General features: G+C 42.6%; 1 pseudogene; it reads right to left on the bottom strand.

The window, feature by feature from the left end:
* Positions 1 to 18,222: 18,222 nt before the first annotated feature.
* On the bottom strand, positions 18,223 to 18,907 carry LOC105311196 (annotated as a pseudogene).
* Between the last annotated feature and the right edge of the window lie 273 nt (positions 18,908 to 19,180).

Genomic DNA, 19,180 nt, shown 5'->3' with positions numbered 1-19,180 from the left:
CACCCCTCTTTCTGTTGGTACAGGAAAACGAAGAGACTATTCCCGTTCCGAACTCATAGACGAAGTGAACCTATTAAGTGGAAGCTTTAAATTGCAGCAGAACTTGTGAACGCTTCTACCAAATAGCCAAAGCAACACCCCATATACTTAAAAAACAAAAGGAATTGACAAGAAAGAATCATTTAAATGCTTTGACTTGAAATAAACTTCTGAATAGAAAATAGCTAAAACAGAAAAGTGGCATTTGGTGCTGCTTAAGTGCAGTAAATAGAAAGGCCAGTGCTACAATTTTTTTTTTTTGGTATGGTGCAGAAATGCAAAAATGTTCCTCTGGGTTAGTTTAGTCCTTATGTGATTGTCAAAGTAGGGTAACCATGTGTCCCCAACTTCACCTGTGTTCCCAGTGCAATTATGATTAATGCCTTTCACATACTCGAAAGTGTTTCAGTGTGTACAATAAATTATACGGTCACACTAGTGTTAAGTCTTCGCTATCATTTTGACATCAAGATGTGAAGCACATATATGACATCGCTTACAGCATGGGATTAAAAAAAAGAAGAAATGAATGAAGAGAGGGTGGAAGAAGGGAAGAGAGAGCGAGGGAAGAGAACGAGACCCAGAAAATTCAAACATCTGTTTCCTAAAAGAAGTGCTTTGGAAACTCTTTATTGAGTAATAATTAATAAGTAAAATTGTCTATATTTAAAGCATAAAACATGGTGACTTGATGTCTCTATACTGAGGAATGATTGCGAAGTGAAAGATAAGGAATTAACAGTTCCATCGGCACATAGTTAACATTTATATTTCGTAGCGAGAATGCTTAAGATCTATTCTCATCACCTTTCAAGTACACACTACCATGACATTTACTAACATAAGAGCTTTAGAGGGAACTCTGACAAATTTCCAAAGGCCTTCCATTTTATCTGTGATGTTCAGATATTGATACTACTGGGATGTATTAAATAATACATGCTTTCCAAGCATAGCAACCATTTCATCCATACTTTGGAAGTACTAGTTTCGAATTCAAGAACGTATGCACGTTCAATCATAAATTTTGAGGTTAGCGTCTTATTCAAATTCCCTATTGTGTATACTTGCTCTTCTTCTACGTCCTCCACATGTGTAACTAATGGATACCCTCCAAAAAAATTGTTTGCAGTGTCCTTGGGTCCAATACCTAAATTCTTTGCACATACTTTTCAAAAGGTCCATTTTTCAGATTTCTTAGTTGAACTGTGTTTCTATTTCCTCACGGTTTCTGCTTTTATTACGTACCTCGTATCATATTCTCTTGGTTTATTCTGTTGTTCTTTATTCTTAACTTTGATATCCGACGCTCATGCAATTTATTACCTCTTATAAAATATGCTTTAAAAGCCTATCATATTCCTGTGAATACATTTTAGCCGCATTTAATAGGCTCCTGGAAGAAGTCGGAAAGCTCTCATAATGTAAATAGTCTAATTAATGGGTCCAGCTGTGTAGAGTACAAAGGCTTAGAAGACTAATGCAAGGTCATTTCTCCCCTAAGCATAAAGTGCTGCTTTGAAATTCAAAAGCTCTCGTAATGAATGGTCAGCAATTTTGGAAACATATTCTTAACGCAAAACATACCCGCTTCTAGCATGTGAATAGATTCTAGTTTGGGAAAAATCTCCTCATTGACATCAGGACCCTCTCTGCCCTCACCCTCATTCTTTGGCAGAGTCAGTTCCTGGAGATCAGCTGCTGCGTCAGATCTTTAAAAAAACAGGTTATCGATTTGTGTGGCAAACCTACTTAAGTGGGTTACTCAGGAATGAGTGAGGTTACAGTCTTTGACCTTCGAACCTTATCCATTGATGTTTCTAGTCAGAAACGGATACTCGACAGTTGGCCAAGGAGAGAAAAATGGTGTAGATGATAGGGCCTCTGTTCATCCCTCTGGGGACCGAATCTAACTTGTGACGGAAACAAGGAGCAGCAGCAAAAAAAAAAAAAAAAGAAAAAGAAAAATCACCTGGGATCTAGATGAACAAGCCAATCAACTCGGGATAAATCCAAGAAAGCACTCTGCAATGGCAGAAGGTAGGACGGGGCGAAGACGCGTGGCGACCCGGTCCTGAGTGGCTGAGTGAGATGGAGGCTGCGGTAGCGGCAGCGGCAGAAGCCTCTTAAGGGGGCCGTGTCCGCGAGCGGATTTTCACGGTGACGGACCTGCTCGCTCTGAGCACCAGTGCCCCATCGGCTGTGCACCGGGGATACAAGGGACTTACAGGGAGATGTTGTCGGACCGAGGGTCGAGGCGAGGCTCGATCGGTACAGAAGTGCCAGTGGTACCCACTGTTCTCTGCTGAGCCCTCCCCGCTCCCGGTGTGCCAGACACAGTGCCACCGTAGCTGTGAGGTCATCAAAGTGGATAACAGAGGTCGCTCCACCCAGAGGAGTCCCTGAAACCCCGCCTCCCCCAACCCGGGCCCCACCGAAGCCACATCCAGGTATATCCTCAGCGAGTCTGATGGGCCTTGCTGAGCAGCGCCTAGACTCACACTGGTGGCAGCTGGCCTCGGTTTCTGGTGTGGCCTTTTGAGGCAACTATAAGCACAGCATCTGTGGATTGCTTGCTGAATCTTAACAGGTGGCCCTGGAGGGGTAGAGGCTTGGGCTAAATTTGGCCTGCAGCTGAAACCCCTCTCAGGACTGTGCCACTGGACACTTACTTCATAAATCTACATTCATAAGACCGGGGGACTTAGGAGCTTCGCTTAGTACATAGAAACACACAGAAAAGCAGCCAAAATGGGAAGACAAAGAAGCAGAAACCATATGACAGAACAGAACGGAGATCCAGATATGGAGTCAAGTAATCTAACAGATGCAGAGTTCAAAACACTGGTTATAAAGATGCTCAATGAACTTTTGGGAGATGTGGAGAACTCCAACAAAGAGATAAAAATAGAGATGGAGATTGTAAGAGGGAACCAGTCTGAAATGGAGAACACATTATCTGAGATGAGAAGTATATTAAATGGAATAAACAAAGGAATAAACAAAATGGATAAAGAAGAGGATCACATGCCCTATCTAGAGGACAGGAAAGCCAATCAGGACACTCAAACAGAATGGCAAGAAAAAAGAGGCCATCCTTAAAGACGATTTAAGGAGGGTATGGGACACTACGAAGGCTCCAAATGGTCGTCTGATCGGTGTAAGTGAAGAGAATCAAGATGTTGAACAGCTGTTTGAAGAAATAATGATGGAAAACTTCCCTAACCTGGTGAAGGAAATGGACATACAACCCCGGGAAGCTCAGAGGATTCCGAAAATCAAGGATCCGAAGAGGCCCACACCAAGACACGTCATAATTAAAATGCCAAAGATTAAATACAAAGAAAATTGTAAAAAGCAGCAAGAGAAAAAACAATTACATATACAGGAACATCCATACGACTGGCAGCTGATTTCTCAAGAGAGATTATGCAGGACAGAAGGGCTTGGCAAAAAATAGTCGAAAGAATGAAGACCCAGGATCTACAACCAAGAATAATTTATCCAGCAAAGCTATCATTTAGAGTTGAAGGACAGATAAAGAGCTTCCCAGACAAAAATAAACTCAAGGAATTTATCGCCACCAAGCCGGAATTTTCAGGCAATGTTGGAGGGACTTCTTTCAGAAGAAAAAACATGTATCAAAAACAGGAATAAAGAATGGTAACAACTACATTCCTATCAATAAATACCTTAAATGGAAAAGAATTAAGTGCGCCAACCAAGGGATGGGGTGGCTAAAAGGATGAGAAAACAAGACCCCCACATATGAAAAGGAAGGGAATGGAAAAAGATATTGCTGTGATGAACCTAGAAGGTATTTAAGTCAGACCGAGAAATATAAACGCTATATGATTTCACTTATATGCAGAAGTTAAGGAATAAAAAGAACAAACTAATCAAAAACAGACTCTCAAATATAGTGGACAATTTGGTGATGGACAGAGGAGAGGCGGGTTTGGGGGGCTGGGAGAACAGGATGAAGGGTTAAAGAAGTACAAATTAGTAGCTGACGGATGGTCATGGGGATGGGAAGCAAGGCATAAGGAATGCAATTAGCATTGATACAATGGCTAGGTGGAGGGTCAGGGGAGGGAAGGAGCAATTGGGGGGATCATTTTACTAACTATATAGATGTCTAACCAATGTACTGTATGCTTGAAACTAATTTTTAAAAAAAAGAAAAAGAAAAAGAAACGGATCTCCACCACATTCGATATGGCCATAGGTGATTCTGCCATAGTGTCCACATGTGTATTAGAACAGTAACTCAATAAAATTGCCAGGGGCGACAGGGGGCATGCTTAGTGGAGGTATTTTACTCACAGCCACCTTGGGCATCAGTGACTGCATGCACACTCTCTTTACTTGATCAGACACAGAAAAGAGAAACTAGACTATTTCTGGCCATGTCATGATTCACTCAGTACAGGTTTCAAGGGGGGAAAGGACCAAAATGTAATTATTTTATAAATCCACGAGAAGTCAGATTTTGACAAAAGCCAAGAACAGATATCCCGTTCCGTATATAGAAAAGAAACACCAAGTGGAGTGTTGATTCATTACTTTGGTAGCAATGAAACTCTCATTTCAGATGGTGAAATTTGACAGAAGATAATATTTCATGATGCATAAATTATCATGAAATACAGAATATCATTATATTCCCTGTATTCTATCCAAGAGAACCAGAAATAGAAAATTCAGCACGGAAATACTTTTTAATATCTCTGATGTGATTTCACTATTTATAAGAGTAAAGGTAAGTTTAGAAGTTAAGGAGTTCTTCCAGGGGATCACGTAAAGAATTTTAAAGCTGGAAATAGCAAGTACTTCAGTGCCTCAGCGTAGTCACACACAGAGATAATTATTTCAAGGGCTTTCTGTATTGTTTAAAGCAGGAACTATTTAAATTTGAAAACTACTTGCTCTGGTTAAATACATATACTCGAACGTAAGGAAACTTTTGCCTACTTTATAATTCAATGAGGCCTTGACGCAACATGTTTCTCCAATGCATAGACAAGTCAGCCAGCCAGTCAGACATTTATGCTACTAACTACTTCTCCAAAATCTTTAAATGTGTGTTCTATTAAAGTCACAGTATGTTTTCCCCATGTCGTTCAGCACAGACTCGTGGAAAACAGAAACCCCATGCACTGAATTCTTATTGGTGACATACCAGCATCTGCCGAATAAATGGATTCTGCTTTTGGTAAGACAACCTCCTTGACATCCGGTCCGTGACTGCCCTCATCCCCAATGTTCAGCTGAGCCAGGTCCTGGAGATCAGGTTGGGCATCAGTTCCTGATAAAAAAACGTTATCAGTTGGGACAGAAATCATCCTGAAGTTGACTGCAAAGAAATTACACAGGTTGTAGCCTTTCTATTTCAAATTACTTCCACAGATTTTTAAAGACAGAAACTCATACTATGCCACTTTTGACATGGTTGGAGGTGATAACCTCATAGTGTCCATATTTTCCATAGGGACACTAATGCATTAAGACTGACACTGGGGACCTAGAGGATGCTTAGCTGGGGTATCTAACTCACACCCGCCATGACATCAGAGACGGCCTGCATTCTCTCAACTTGATCAGACCTAGAAACTGGGAACTAGACAATCCTTGCCATTTTACAATTCAGGAATTTGAGCATCTATTCAGAAAAAGATTTGAAACGCAGTGATTTTCTCAGAGCCAGAACAATCCAGAACTTGGCAGGCTCTAAGAACAAGTATTCAGGTCCCTACACAAGCAAAGGAATCTCTAGTGGAGAGTTTACTCATTTTCTTAAGTTGAAATGCAACCTTAACATTTGACTCAAGGTGGTATGATATAAGAAATCAGCTGGAAAATGAAATATCTTTGTATTCTACGTATTACAGACAACTGATCACAGGAACACAAAAATCAGCCTTGAAAGTGATTTTTATGTACCTGAGTTGATACACTGTTCTTCCAAGAGTAAACATCGCTTTAGAACATAACGGGTTCTAAGAATCACACAAATTATGTTAAAGCCGGCTCTTGATCCTACATTAGTGCTTCAGCTTATTTCATACAAACTGATTATTATTTCAAATACTTTAGATATTCTTGAAAACAAGAATGATAAAAAAATAGGGCGGAAAATTATTAGCTGCTGATTCAAGTACAAAGGCTTCAATGTAAGAAAATGTTCTACTTTATAATTCAATAAGGCTCTGATGCAATTTGTTTCTATCTCTGATAAACTACAAGTTAGGCATTCAGTCTTTGGATTTTGGACTACCTTTCAAAGAATCTTTATATGTGAACTCTGTTATTAAAGTAACAGTAATGCTATCTCTACATCATTAATGATGTAATGGTGAAAGACTGAAAACACATACATTATACTCTTTTTGGATGACATACCAGTTTCTGCCACTTCAATGGGCTTTAGAATTGGAAAACTCTCACCCTGGACATCAGGTCCCTTTCTGCCCTTACCCTCAGCCTTTGGCAGAGCCAGTTCCTGGAGATCAGCTTCCAGGTCAGGCCCGTAAAACAAAAGTTATCGAGGTGAGTGGCAAACCTACATAAGTGGGTTACTCAGGAATGAGTAAGGTTAAAGTCAGAGACCTTCAAACCTTATCAATTGACGTTTCCAGTCACAAACAGATACTACGCCACATTTGTTATGGCCGCTGGTGATTCTGCCATAATGCCCACATGTGTATTAGGAACAGTAACTCACTAAGCCTGCCAGGGGTGACAGGAAGCATGCTTATTGGAGATACATTACTCACAGGCACCTGAGCTTTGGTGACTACATGCACACTCTCTCTACTTGATCAGACATCGAAATGGGAAACTAGACTATTTCTGGCCACTCAGTTCAGGTTTCGGTGGGGAAAAGACCAAAATGTAATTATTTTCTAAAGCCAGAAGTCAGATTTGGATGAAATTTAAGAACAAATATCCAGGTCTCCATGTATAAAAAGAAAATCAAGTGGAGTGTTGACTCATTAATGCAGTAGCAATGAAAATCTTAGTTTAGATGGTGAAATCTGATGGAAGATAATATTTTATGGAAAAAAAGAAGTCATGAAAAACAGAATATCTTTGTGTGCTCTGTATATTATCTAAGAGAACTAGAAATGGAAAAACCAGCACTGATTCTTTTTTTAATATCTCCGATTTGATTTCACTATTTATAAGAATAAATGTAAGTTTAGAAGATCAGGGGTTCTCCCAGGAGATCACATGAAGAACCTTAAACCTTGTACTAACACCTACTTCAGTGCCTCAGCATAGTCATACGCACAGATAATAATTTCAAGAGCTTTCTGTATTGTTTAAAGCAGGAACTATTTAAAATTTGAAAATTACTTGCTCTTGGTTAAAGTACATGTACTCAAAAGTAAGGAAATGTTTTTCTCACTTCATAATTCAATGAGGCTTTGACCCAACCTGTTTCTCCAACGCATAGACTACAAGTCAGCCGGCCAGTCAGACATTGAAGCTCCGAACTACCATTCCAAAATCTGTAAATGTGTGTTCTATTAAAGTTACAGTATGTTCTCTCTATGTCGTTCAGGAGAGACTTGTGGAAAACAGAAACCCTATGAATTGTATTCTTATGGGTAACATACCAGCTTCTGCCATATACATGGAATCTGCCTCCTTGACATCTGGTCCGTGTCTGCCCTCATCTTCAATGTTTAGCTGAGCCAGGTCCTGGAGAACCGCTTCTGGGTCAGGCCCTTAAAAATAAATGGTGATTACAAACCAGACCCCTACATATGCTGCCTGCAAGACACTCAATTCAAATGAAAAACAGACATCGACTACAAGGAAGGAGATGGAAAATGATATTGCCTTGATAGACCTAGCGGGTATTGCGCTGAATGAAAGAAGTCAGATAAAGAGAAATATCACATGATTTCACGTAGATGCGGAATCTAAAGAACAAAATAAACAACACAGCAAAAAATGGAAATAAACTCATAGATATAGAGAACATACTGAGGTCTACTAGATGGGATGGGGGTTGTGGGGGCCGGCGAAGAAGAGCAAAGGGATTAAGAATTACAGATGGATAGTTACAAAACAGACATGATGATATAAAGTGTAGCATAAGGAAAATAGTTAACAATGTTGTAACAAATATGTAAAGGGGAAAAAGGGAACTAGATTTAGTGGGTGATCGCTTTGTGAGTTATATAAATCTCTAATCTGTATGCTGTACAATTGAAACTAATAAATTATTGTATGCCAACTATAATTGAAACAAAAACAACTCATTGAATTGTACAATGTAAATAGGAGCAACTGTCTATTATACTTCTATAAATCTGGGGAGAAAAGATAATGCTATTTTCTTTATTCCCTGGATGCACTGCAGTTTTTGCGTTGCAGCTGGCTAGGACCAAATATTACGGTGAGGTGTGTCAGGTGGAAGGATATCATATAATTTCCTTGAGGATGGGGACAGGTAAAGTTTTTGACAGAGATAACTGAATCCAAATGGGATATGACTAATAAAATGCTGCTTTTAGCAAAAAGAAAAAAAAAAAGAAAGAAAAAGAAAAAGAAAAGAAAAGAAAAACAGAAAGAAAAAGAAAAAATAAAGTGATCACTATGACCCAATAGACAGGGAATGTAAATAAGGAAAAGATAAACTTCATTCCATCATTTGTACAGTATAAAAGCCTATAGTCTAGTGTGATAAGAAATATAACTAAGATGAACTTCATATCTTCACTTTTCTGTATTGTGAAAACGTATCTTAAATGACGATGAGAAGAAAAAGCACACACCTACATTTCCTGTATATCACCGTAGTATAAAGAGTCAGCTCTATCGAAGAAACCTGAGGTCTACACCATGGATAGTCTTGTAATTACAAATAATATGTAATTTACTGAAGGATTTACTGAGAGCATCTGTCGGCCTATAACAAAGGTGACACGGGTGGCACCGACCCCTTACCGCAGTAACCTGAAAATAACTATGTGCAAATAACTATTTCCATTTAGGTGTAAAGGCCCTACTCGTAACTTTCCATAAGTGAGTCCCATTCAGAAGAAAGTGGTAAGATAATAGCCAATTAGTAGTGATAAAGAGCAAAATGTCTGTCTTTCAGTGAGAATAAAGGAAGGAGGATGGGAAGAAATGAGTAGACTGTGTTGTTATTCATATTGGGGAAATCTCTCACTGGCAAACTGCCAAAATGATCTCTGGCCTCAAGTATGTAAATAATTCACTACCAGCGACTGATGAAAATACTAGATAGTTAAAAGAAATAAGTTCAGCTTCATAATCATTGTAACATACTGGGATTTTCCTAATCTTAAAAGTATTTCAACTCCTATTAAGGTCACTGTAAAAATCACACTCCTCCTGGAGTGCACTAGAAGAATCGGGGGGACCACTTCTGAATCTCTATGTCTCACCACGGTGCTGTACATTTGATAAGTAATGTCAAATATTATGGAATGTCAACTGTAATTGACAATTAAAATATACTATGCTTTCTAATTACCTATGAGCCAGTATTCTGAATTACCCAGCTTTTACCAAACTTACCATATCAAAATACCAATCAGAGGAAACAGTGGCCATCACTGACCCAGTCCATTTCCAGGGTCTCTATCCTGCTCCACTGAACTGCATCTGTTCCCAGGCCAGTACTAAGATACTTTACCGTACAGACACACTTGAGAATGGAGCATTTAGGAAAAGCCATTCACTATTTCGTATATGTACCAACACAGACGTTAGGAAGAACACTAACCTCGAAATGAAGTATGAACTACGTCTCAATGAGTCCAGGGATCTGCCACAGCTTTCTCATTAATAAAATTGGGCTACCATCATATGCGAATAGGCTTTATTCTCAGCGTTATAGGGAGTGCGGACCTGGCACTCTGCCCACGCTCTTAAAAATTACTCACACTGTTGATGCAATGACTGAGGAGGCCAAACGACCACATTCTAAGAAGAACAAATTGAACGAGCAAACTAATGGACATTTTTGTAGTGAAAATGACACGTAGTTTCCTCTGATTCAGCAAAGACTGTCTTTTGGAGCACACAAGATGAACCCTGGAAGCGGAAATGTCATTATAGTTAAAGGGTTCAAGAAGCTGGAAACTATTCTGTTCACATTTTTGGCCCGTTTTCAGAAAATGTTTCAGATACTTTTCTACGTTTTCTTTCCAACAGTCATGGTATGCCACAGTTCGTGAGCCATAAGTACACCCCTTTCACCCACACGCATTCTTCTTGCCTCTCTCTCACCTTCACCCTCAGGTGGCCCTTCATCTTCTTTCTCTTGATCAGATGTAATATCGTGACTCTCAGTTGGTAGCTCCTTTTGCTCAGGTTTTTCTTCACTGGGTTCCTGGTCCTATGGGTGTGTGGTGTGGGTGCAAAAGAAAACTTTTCTTGTTAATGCATGCCAGTGATATAAATATACAGAATACACAGATAGGTAGATGATAGATAGATAGATAAGTATAAAGACATTTAGAAAAACATAATTCTAGATCATTGTCCTTAATGGATTTACTCTTCCCAGAGTCTGGCTAGTCCAAGAGGAGTTGCCCACAAGGACTTCGGAAGCTATTTTAAACTCCGATGGGATGCATGTACGCAGTCTGTTGTTAATAACAACGAGAAAGAAGTCATAGGGTGTATTTCCACTGGCAACACCACAATGTAATCCTCCAGGTTGAAAGTTTCTTTCCTAAGGACTCCCCCAGGATCAATGTTTCCTTCCTTTTCTGAACACAGAAACTCCTTTCACTGTACCTATGTTCGCTGAACAGAACTTTGAGAAAAATAAAATTTCTGGTAAGAGAAACATTAAATATTAAATCACTCACAACCACAGGTCCAATTGGCTCGGAAGGCTCTTGCTCTACTGGTATTATATTCCACAGGGATCTTGATCTCACATGCCTGCTCATATCTCACACTGAAAGGAGAACATTGTGATTTGGATAATGTATTTAAGAGGATAGCTTTGGCCACTTCCACGGCCAAAAATGACTTGTAACTAAAAAGAATGAAAACTTCCTGCAAAAAAGGTCTCAGGTTATGTATAATTAAACATGCTTTCCAATTACACTAATTAGGGCTGTTTCCAAAGCCATTTATGTCATGGCCAAGCTGGCAGAGAAATCACCTCAAGGTATGCAGCAAGACAGAGGACTTTTGAGGTGAACTTTGATTTTATGACTGGATTCCCCATCATCGACACGTTTACGACAATGTCACTAGAAATTTAAAACTCGAGTGACTAATGTTTTGGCCACACGCCCACTGACGACTCTCATTTTGCCCCCGATATAAGGTTTTCTGGGCAGACAAAGAAAGGCTCAGTCTTTCCGCGCTGCCTGTGGCTGTCTTCGGACTGCAGGCACAGGTGACTAGCTGCCATGCAGACCGATGGGCCCGCTTCACCCCTGGAACTCCGCTTGGTGCACGTCAACGCTCGGGAGGAAAGGTACGCTCCCACAGCGTTCGGGTTTCTAGGCCCTGCTGTTACTGCCCACCGTGCCCCGAGCCCAGGGCCCCACTGAGGACACCCCATTGCTTCTGCTATCTCCGGGAAGTTCCAGTAGCCCCTAGGACCCAGATACCTGAGATAACGTCCCCAAGACTCTCCCCGTCTTTAACTGACCCCTCCACTCCACAGCCCACCGTCCTCCCTTGTCCTGGTCCCGCCAGGCCTACAAGGGCCATGGCGGCTGTGACCCTGACAGGAGAAAGTCGATGACCTCAACATCCTTCCTCCTCAGAGGACACAGAAAGCAGCCCTGTCCCGACTGAAGCCCGCGGCTCTCCCCTCACTCTCCTCACGCTTAGACTCCCAGGAAGACCGATCTGTGGACCTACCAGGTGAGTCTCTGCCAACGAGAACGAACCGAGCAGGAAGGAACACGACCGCCTCTGCCCCGCCTGTGCTGGCAGCACGCGGACAACAAGGCGCATGCTCAGCAACGGTCAAGGGCTGCAATGCGTGTGCGCAACAATGGGCATGCGCACTGACTTTGCTGCCTGGTGTGAGGGTTCAGGTTTTCCCACCAAGGCCGCAGAGCACTGAAACCAAGATGCCTACCACAGACGAAAGAGGGCCCTTGAAATGCCATTTTTCCTCCCCCCACCCACCCATCGATCTTCCCTATGCTTCCAGAAAGTTCGTGAACATACAGCCCCAGATTATCCTTAGCGGAGAATGTGTATAGATGAAGGATTTTAATGCCTCTTTTTACACGTGCTTTGAATAGTTGATTCCTTCTCCTCTTCTGGGTTTTGTGTCATGAGTACAAGGTATTTGTTCACATAGTTTAAAGCGGTTCACCTCTGTTTCCTTTATTTCTTTTTTCTTGCCTTACTGCACATTTCAATCCCGAGACGGCTGCCCTATTTCTCTGAATCCATCTGTAGCCATTCAGTTACTGCGTGATTCAGAAATACACTTAGATAATGATCCTAGAATCTAGGCTCAGTCCACTTTTGCATTGGGTACAGCAGTGGTAACTATGCTCATCATGAACTGTACTTCCCAAATACCAGCCGAACAACTTGAGAAACAAAGATGACAGTATTGCCTAATACCGTCATGGAGAGCCTTGCCTGGACAGAGTCTTTGGAGTGTCTTGGAGGTGGCAGGCCAGGCGAGATGTTTATTCAGATTTTGAAATCTCGGATAAAGAAAATCTTTCAGAGTGGGGGCAAGGCGTGAATCGTGATATCGTCGTTCGGGCTTGTGGATACTGCAAGGCAAATTTATTAACAGAGTGTTCAAAGAGTATCGGGATCGAAAAATGTCACTTGACACGTTTTGATGAAGACTCAACGTGTCTTTTCAGTAGCTGCTGTAATAAAGGATGAAGTTATTTGCAGCTCTTATCTTAGGCAGGAGACTCCTGTTTTAGTAAAGATATGTTGAAGAAGACAGTGGAATATATACTCTTGTTGACGTAGACAGTAGCTGTGTGCAGGTTTCTGTTTCAATAGTTTTACAAAACATATCTGGTTTGCGTGGGAAGTAGCATACGTCAGGGAAAGACAGGAAGAGGACTCATATCAGAAAGTTGCTATTTTTAAGGAAGTTAAGATATATTGTTGCACAGACTATTATGTATCCCATCCATTAGGTTTCATTTAAGGAAATTTCTTGAATGGCACACAGGAGGTTTCTCAATCCATCGAACTCTAACTCTCTCTCTCTCTCTCTCTCTCTCTCTCTCTCTCTCTCTGTCTATCTTTGCCTCTCTCTGTCTCTCACCCTCCCTCTATTTGTACTTCTTCACTCCCTTCCATCTTCCCTAAAAAGCAGCTTGAATACAAATTGTGGTTCTTTAATAACAAATTTTGCGAATTTGAATAGTCATAATTCTGCTGCTTTAATTTAGCTTGTGTTTTAGGTTTTGATCTTTCTCATGAAGGAGAGCATCGTTACTAAATTTTACTTACTCCGTTTCTCTTAACACCCCTTTGTCACGTAGTGCATTCAAGAAGTGCTCAAAGAATGGGAGATAGTGATTTCTAGGTTTAGAGTTTCTGTGGGAACTTAACCTCCTAACGGTCTAGTTCAGGCTATCAGAAGACTGGACAGCTGTGGGTCGTGAGGACCTGGTCTTTGATCATTCCTAAACTGTTCCCCTCCACTTCAGAGGGCAGACTTCATTCTGATGCCGATATTTAGCTTTCTCCCACCATTCCTGTGGGAAATAACCACTGACCCACTTGATATGGAGCCATAATGGGATTTGGATGGAAGCAAGTTGTGAAGTAGCTCTGGTGATGCACAGAAAGCAGCAAAGGTATGAAAGGCACTGTCGAGACAAGAATTGCCTGATACCTGACTCCCGAGACTCACTCTGGGCCACTGAGCAAGGAGTTAGGAATGGGACTGCCAGCAGCTCCTCTAGCTGTGGGAGGGCTGCAATGTAGCACATTGACCAGAGCCTCCTTTCCCTCATGCAGGAGAAATTTGAAGAAATTTTTAAATTTTTATTTCATTATTAGTTTCAAGTATACAGTACATTGGTTAGATATTTATAGAGTTTCTAAACAACTGCCCTTTCTCTCCTCTGGCTCTATACCTCGCCATCACTTCCACAGGACCCAGGGCAAGTGGGGCATGCAGTGAGTTCTACAGAGTCTGAGCAGCTGCTTTTTTTTCCAGAGGACAATAAACCGTTGGCCTCAGCTCAGGCTGCTTGGTTGTTAAGGTCACATTATTTCTTACTTAACATGTGAGATGCAGCTCTCACAATTGGCACATGAGATGAGAGCACAGTGGGAGATGAGGTTCTTTTGCTACAGCCCAGCGATGCATGATCTTCGACCATGTCCCGGCCCAGGCTCAGTTTCCACAGGATGCAGAGAGAACAGGAGGCCATAGTCACCTGCTCACCCTTTTGCCTGTGAGTTCCTTTCTGGATCAAGAGACAGATGTCATGTGCAATGCAGACACCGTTATCTGAACTTTCATGTGAAGCTTTGCAGATGGAGCTGACCGTTGATCAGCAGTTGGATATAATTTGGTAGTCGCAGCGGTCCTTATCACAGATGATATTTTTCTCTGAAAATACTGAATTTCCAAGGATGAGGATGGAATGGTGGTTCTCACGTGCATCTGTTTGCATATAATTCCACAGCAGCATTTGTTAGTCATTGTGGATGTTCTGTGAAAAGACTTTCACGTTCACCAAACTGTTGTTTGAACTTATAGGGGGGTCAGAAGATTAATTTTGTCGGCCACAAACACTATGTTGAAAGAATGAGAAAACACCAAATAGAAAATACCAGCCTGCATAGCATATATCATATGAAAATATACTCCACACACGCACGCACACGTATGAATTGATATGCTTTTTGAATTCTGTGCAATATGTGTATTTCTCACGCATGGTAACAAAGCGATTGAATGTCGCTGCTTTGGAGGGTAACAGTCGAATACCGAGAGGTCATTTCTTCAGCTTTGTATGAGGAAAGGGGATTAAGACGTGCTCAGAAGAATTTCACCCTATTCAGGAACTTTCTTCACAGGGCTTGAAATATCTCTCGATGTAGTTTAATTTGTTTCAGTTTTTCTGCGGACACTTGTCCCTCAGCAACCTCCACTGTGGAATCCTGAAGTTGTGAGAAGAAAGTTGGGATTAGCGGAGAGCCTTTGTTCTTCATCATCTCTGTTAAGGCCCAGATCGTTTCCTGCTGTGTCTTTCCACAGTCGCAGCTGTGAGTCTTCTTCCTGTGTGCGTGACTCTGCACTGGTCTGATGCTCCCTTGACCGCTCTGTTTTTTTCCGTTTTACTGTGGAGCCTTTCTTATGGTTGCTATTGTGTATTTAAATAGCATCCAGTGACAGTGCCAAGTTTGGTGCTCAGGACTGACACATATTATGCATATTCCATATATTTTCAAGCATGGTTATGTCTTCTTAACGACTTTCCCTTAAGGGACTTGGAGAAGATCAATGTGATTAAGTATCAGTGTTTAACGTCACATTTTACTCGGCAATCAACCCGACGAATTTCTAATCAGATCGACAGTTATTACACTTGAACAGTTACATTAGCACAAACTCAGATTAGAAGGTAGGGCTTTGGAAGGTAATTCAGCCATGAGCGTGGAACCCTCAGGAATTTGGGATCAGTGTCCTTCCCAGAGGGACCCCAGTTAGCACTCCTGTTGTGTCCAGAATAACCAGAGCCAACTTGAGTGCTCTTAACCAGGAGACAGTTTATTAGCCGGCGGCTGTCCTTGCAAAGGAGCAGCCCCGAATTGCCAAGATACAAGGTTTTTAAGCCCCAAATCCCATTCCTCATTCTGTCTTAAACACAAAGGTCCATCTTTCTCCTATTCACTACCTGTCAACCCACTGCTCAGGTGTGCAAGCGGGAAGTATAGAAGCAGAAAGCTTATTGTTAGAATGTTATGTTCCTATGGGTGATTGCCTATGTTCCCATGGGCAATAGCCAGTGTTCCCATGGGCGATGGCTAAACAGTAATTTTCAGCTTATATACAATTGATTATTTTTCATGCCACGCAAGCAAGCAGGGTTACACAGGCTAAAATTGGCAGTTAGCGTATGAGCTCATTGTTCCAAGTTTCATGATTAACAGAATGTGGTTAGGGGTTCCAGAAACTAGGCCTAAGGTATAGACTTCCTTCGTCCAGTTTCAGGTTTTAATTATTCTTTAACCCTTTCACATTTCAGCGGGCTATTACACTCCCATGCACTTTGTGCCATGTGAGGATCATAGAATGATAATTTTCTGCAACCCAGAGGGAGGCGCTCACCAGAACCCGACTATGCTCCACCCTGATCTTGGACTTTGATTCTCTGGGTTGTGAGAAATAAATTCTTGTTGTTTATAAGCCACCCAGTCTATGAAACCTGGTGTGTGTGTGTGTGTGTGTGTGTGTGTGTGTGTGTGTGTGTGTGTGTTTTGTTTTGAATTTATTTATATTGTGAATTTAAAATCCACAAATTTCACTTTCCGGAAAGTCATCTTATTAGAAATATATCAAGTGCACTTAATACAAGGAAATCGGTGTCTTGGTACCACCAGCAAGACAGACACGTTCTCATCGTTCCTTCAAATGGAAGTTTTCTTCAATTTCCCTTCAATTTAGACCAAGACGATCTCAGTTCTTGGAGATCTGAGTGATCTTTTCCCAAAATGTACGGTGAAGAAGCTGACCTTAACATAAGGTCCCTCCCAAGCAACAGCACATTAGATCAAATAATTTTGCCCTTGAAGGGCCCCGTCTTTGCTGCTTACCTGGCATCTGCAGTTTTACTGGCAGGTCGGGAGAGACCCACAGCAGCAGTACACATGCCCAAACTCATTGTCACTTGCAATCTCAGCCACTGACCAGAAAAAAATTCCATATTCGGATAGAGAGGCTTGACATGAAAAAGCCAACCTAAGTGCAGATGCCCTTTGGTCAATCGGAGGTTCTGCTCCCACATAGGAGACTGGCAGGTCCTCTGAGCCTTGTGTTTATTAACATGGCGAAACATGTGGAATGCCAAGCTTCTTGAGCTGCTTCCACAGCAAATTTCCAGCAAACAGTTCCCCTTAACAACTGCTCCCAGGAGACGTGTAGTGCCTTTCGAACAGTGTCCTGTCAGGAGAGACAGCAGGCAGTGATACTGGACTTCCTATAAACTGTCTCCGATAGAAGCGTAGTGTTCAGTTTGATCTGAGTTTCAAAGTGAAAGGTGAAAGAACCTCTATCCACTGGGACCTCCAAACCTATTCCTCCTTATTCACTGAGGCCTCCTTTTCGGGCCTTGGGGACAAGAATGTAAGCAGGCTCCCAAGCAGAGTGGTAAACATGACCTAGTCACTTGAAAATACCTCGATAGTTGGACAATCAGAAGCCAGAATCTCTGGCCCTCCCACCTTGCTGAGCTGACCCTCCTCCGCTCTTATGGAGAGACAGAGGTTAAATTTCTAACCTAGAAACACTGGTTTCCTCTAAAAATATGTGGCTACATCTCATCCTAAAAAGGCATCATGCAGGTCTTTCAGACTGAACCAGTTCATTCTAAGGCTGTGCAGGAGCGGCAGGAAAATATCACCCGTCAAAACCCCCAGCATCGGACCTCGCAAAACCCAGGACATTCGTCCCAGCAGGACCTTGGAAAGGTTTCCTGGGAGGTGACTCTAGCTTCTGGCAGCTGCTGACAAGGACCAACTCACAGGACCTTCCACAGCACAGGAGCTCTACTACTGACTAGATGCACTAGTGCCAGAGCTCACACACCTCAGGGAGGAGAAGAGACACTTGTCTCATTTGTGCTATTCAAGACCCAGAATAGATCCTGGCTGGCTCAGAAGACCTGAGAGACCAACGCTGGATGGCAGGACCAAGTGTGAAACAAGGACAGCTGGAGAAGTTGGCTTCTCTTCCAGGAGAGGAGGCAGAAGCTCCAGGAAGCAGCTGAGGAGCGATGCAAGACCAGACATGTGCCAAGCAGGGTGAAGAGTAGGGGAAGAGCACAGAAGCAACGAGGGCTCTGATCTGGGGTCCTGCTTCCCGGTCAGAAGTGATCCTGTCCTACTACCCCGGCTCACTTTCGGGTCTGTGGTACATTTCAGGTGTATGAGTCACATGTTTCACACGTGATATGTCATGGGAGTTCTGGTACGTGAGACTGACAGCAGAGACTCTGCTCACCAATCGCTGATGAAGCGTTGCCACACCCGATTCGTTCCGTCCTCTTTGCCGACATTGGAGGCCACAAAAGTGTCATAAGAAACCTGCTTGCCGGCCTTGGAAATGCTCTATGAAGTTGGAGCATAGACCGGTCGGATGTCCCCAGGGCATCGAGGCACATATTGGACAAAGCACAGATCTGGTGTGCGTGCTACAGGTTAACTTGGAGTGTTCCCCAAGTCCTTTTTGAACAAAGTACTTCTCGGGACATGAGGGGTAAGGAAAGGTGTAATGGTATGAGATATTCGTCGGCTGAACAGAGGCACCCTCCGTGGGGACTTCACACATTCCGTGATGTAATTCTGGCATTTGGAACAGGTAGCTACGTGGGCCAAGATCTTGGATAGGGACAAATTTTTACGGCAGCCATGGAACGAAGTCGCTGTGCTCTCAAACTGCCACCCGAGTTCCATAGCTCAATCGCCAGGTTCCAGCGGCCTAGGACAGACTCCACCGACAGGCTTCTTCGGCTTCAGACTTTCCTGCAGGCCTGCACAGCAAAAGGTGTGTCCGCAGAGAGCCCGCGCTGGCCTCTCGCGCACCTCTGAGACCACAGGACACATGCAGCAGCCCAATGGTTCGGGTCCACCGGGGTCCTGCCAGCTGCATACCACCCTCTCGGTCCTGTTGTTGCGCTGCCATCTGGCTGCCCTATGGTACCTGGTTAAAACAGCCCCAAATGACTAAGACAGGAATTGGTACCAAGAAGTGGGTGTGCTGCTGGAAAACACCCATGAACGTGGAAGTGGCTTTGGAACTGGGTAATTGGTTGAGGTTGGAAGAGTGTTGAGGTGCCTGTAGACATATGGACGCTGAGGGCAGTTCTGGTGGTCCCTGTAATAACAGAGGAGAGCTGTCGAGAAAGCTTCCATCTTCTTAGAGAATATCTAAATAACCGTGTAGAGGATGTTGGTA

The sequence above is a fragment of the Pteropus vampyrus genome, unplaced genomic scaffold (genome assembly GCF_000151845.1).
Source record: "Pteropus vampyrus isolate Shadow unplaced genomic scaffold, Pvam_2.0 Scaffold1000001795, whole genome shotgun sequence".
Classification (NCBI taxonomy): domain Eukaryota; kingdom Metazoa; phylum Chordata; class Mammalia; order Chiroptera; family Pteropodidae; genus Pteropus; species Pteropus vampyrus.
The sequence above is the reverse complement of the archived record's forward strand: the minus strand, read 5'-3'. Positions and strand labels throughout refer to the sequence as shown.